We start from the raw sequence: 3151 nt of genomic DNA on the forward strand, positions 1-3151 counted from the left end.
CTCTCTCTCTCTCTCTCTCTCTCTCTCTCTCTCTCTCTCTCTCTCTCTCTCTCTCTCTCTCTCTCTCTCTCTCTCTCTCTCTCTCTCTCGTGGTGCCCAATTAGAATTTTCTTTAGGTTGACTAGCCTATCCCACTCAAAAAGTCCCTGAATAAGGTTTGTACAAGGATGATGAAAGAAACACCCATGTTTCCAGAGGGGAATTATTCAAACCCCAAAGAATTCCTCTCCACACATGACAATGATGCTGCCCCACTACTTCTGCTCATGATCAGAGATGCACATATCGTCAGCCACCAAGGAAGATACTCAACTGGTTATGGTCAAACAACTGACAAGCAAATCTGTGATATTGAGCAGAATATTTGTGTAGCCCATCTTTTATACCAAGACAAAACAATGTACATGATAACAATTCCAATCAGTTAAGATCAGAAGCCATGAGAGCCACTGCCTGGTATTATTATTAAGGCAGCGAGCTGGCAGAATCTGGCACGCTGGACGAAATGCCTAGCGGTATTTCGCCCGTCGCTGCCTTCTGAGTTCAAATTCTGCCAAGATCGTCTTTACCTTTCATCCTGTCGGAGTCGATAAATTAAGTATCAGTTTCGTACTGTGGTCGATCTAATAGATTGGCTCACTCCCCTCAAAACATTTCAGGCCTTGTGCCTAGAGTAGAAAGGATTGTTATTATTGTTATTATTATTGTAATTATTATTATTATTATTATTATTATTATTATTATTATTATTATTATTCAGTAGTTTTATTTTTATAACGTGCTTTCACTTCACTACCGAGCGCAGCTCTGTGTGCCTTGGGTATGTGCTGTGGTTTGCTGTGATGCTCTTATGGTTACTGTATTGAAAGTGTTTTGCGTAGGATGTGTGCAGTGCCCAGTAGTGCAATTTTCTGCATGTTATATATATATGTATATATATATATATATATATATATATATATTTGTAAGTCCTGGTGTTTTGTACTAGGAGTGTGGCCTTGGTGATGGAGTTAGTCTTGAATTGTACATTTATCCATCCTCTATGTTTCTCTACCCAGTGACTGATTGCTTTTAGGCCTAAAGTGTGAGGTATATTAGTATAGAGATTGGTGACATCAAAACTTGTAAGTATAGTACATTCTACGACAGTGGGAGGGATTTGTTGGATGAAATTTATGCCATCCCTTACATAACTGGGTATTAAAGGGCGGTCCAGCAACTATTGGTCTTAGTTTGAGATCAGCAGGCCTTGATATTTTTACGTACTGGATCTTCTGCTTATTTATGGCATTTTGTATTTCGGGGCTTTTGTGGATTTTGGGTAATCCGTAGAAATTGCTCTCTTTGATTACAGAGTTGCATAATATAATATTTCTCCTTGTCTGTGAAGGAATCTTGGAATTCATTGATTAGTCTTCTGATTTTATTCATTATCGTTTTTTCTGAGTGTCTTGGTTCTTCCTTGTAGTAGATTTGGTTTGTTAAAATTTCCAATATTTTATTTTTATGATAGTCCTTCTCCACGATTACTATCGTCCCTCCCTTATCGGCTTCTTTTAGGATGATTGAATTGTCATTCTTCAGTGTTTGTAAGATTTCCTTTTCTTCTTAACGAAGGTTTTGTTTGCATCTTTGGGTATTTAGGTGAAATTTTGAAATCGTGTGTACATACACGTCTAAATATTTGTCCTTTCCCTTGTAGGGGGTGAAATGGGATTTATTTCTGAATATTGATTCATCGTTTAAATTCTTACTGCTGAAGAATTGTATAAGTCGGAGATGGTGGTTGAAGTGTTCGATATCAGATTTCAGTTCAATGAGATTAGGGTTGGGTTTTGGGGTAAACTTCAAACCATTTAATAGGAGGTTCATCTCATTCTTGTTGAGGTTTCTATTTGACAAATTTATGATCTTCGGATTACTCTATTGTCATGGAACCCCCCCCCCCCAAAAAAAAAACAATGTTCTCTTCTTCTGACCAAAAGCCCCCAAAAAACATCTGTTTTATATAAATGAACAAGCTGTTTGTACATTCACAAAATTTTATTTGACAAGTTCGAGAAACGAACGAAAGCGCTAATAACAATGAAGAAACAAAAAGATTTTTCTTTCCAAAATTCTGACGACTTTTTTTCCTCAATATTCAATTTCTGTACACCACACCTAACACACACACACACACACACACACACACACTCTCTCTCTCTCTCTCTCTCTCTCTCTCTCTCTGCATACACACCCACCCACCCACACACACACACACACACACACACACACACACACACAATGATATTCAGATTATGTTATAATGTTTTTAGTGCATTTAGGTAAGACCATTTAACTGGATAATATAGTCTTTGTAAGGTAGTGAACATTTGTAAATAACTCTCTTTTTTTCATTTTTCTGGAAGTCAAAAATGCAGTAAAAACTTTTCATTGTTCCCACACACACACATGCACTCACACCACCTTACTACATAAACATGAATATAGTTATTTGGTGATCTAGACTAAAACTCTATTGGTCGTAGGTCTGCTGAAGTAAGCTGTAACAACATTAATAATACCAATCCAACTAATACCTATTTAAAATATCTATGAGCCAATGAGGGAACCGCTTATCAAACAAACCTTTTTCTAAACTCCTAAAGGACATGTGATGTATTCCTAGATACACTATGTGTGATAAAAGGATGGGACGCTTACCTATAGAATGTTCGTTCATGAATATGTCTTATTAACTTTGACTTGGATGAGAAGACAAAAACATACAAATACTGTTCAAGGGAAGTAAATCCAAATATATTTGAAAGTTACTTCCCATGTACCACATGTTAACTGAAAGCATGCAGCGGCTAAATTTCCTTTAACCTTTCCCTTTTTACAGGTATGAGACTGCTGCTATGCTGAGATTTATTTGTAAGTCTGATTACGTATTATGTCGGTTTCTTATAACGAACTGCAAACATATAAGGACATACACGTAATTTTGTCAGTGAACAGGTCGCGGTCTCAAAGCGACGAAAATATTTTGGCAAATTAAATTTAAATGTTGAAGTGAATCTAACTGTTTTTGTGTGTTTTTAAATGGCTTATAAACAACTTCCACGTTGCAATCGTTCATATATATATATATATATATATATATATA

The 3151-nt window shown here is 36.3% G+C and overlaps 1 long non-coding RNA gene across 9 annotated transcripts in view; it reads left to right on the forward strand.

Annotated features, from left to right (window-relative positions):
- LOC128251095 (uncharacterized) overlaps positions 1-3062 on the forward strand; it is a 77796-nt gene extending 74734 nt beyond the window's left edge. For all 9 annotated transcript variants that reach the window (XR_008266963.1, XR_008266962.1, XR_008266968.1 and 6 more), the window contains one exon: positions 2888-3062. This is a non-coding gene — a long non-coding RNA (uncharacterized LOC128251095). The remainder of the gene's footprint in view (positions 1-2887) is intronic.
- The last annotated feature ends 89 nt before the right edge of the window (positions 3063-3151 follow it).

Source organism: Octopus bimaculoides, chromosome 2 (assembly GCF_001194135.2).
Source record: "Octopus bimaculoides isolate UCB-OBI-ISO-001 chromosome 2, ASM119413v2, whole genome shotgun sequence".
Taxonomy (NCBI): domain Eukaryota; kingdom Metazoa; phylum Mollusca; class Cephalopoda; order Octopoda; family Octopodidae; genus Octopus; species Octopus bimaculoides.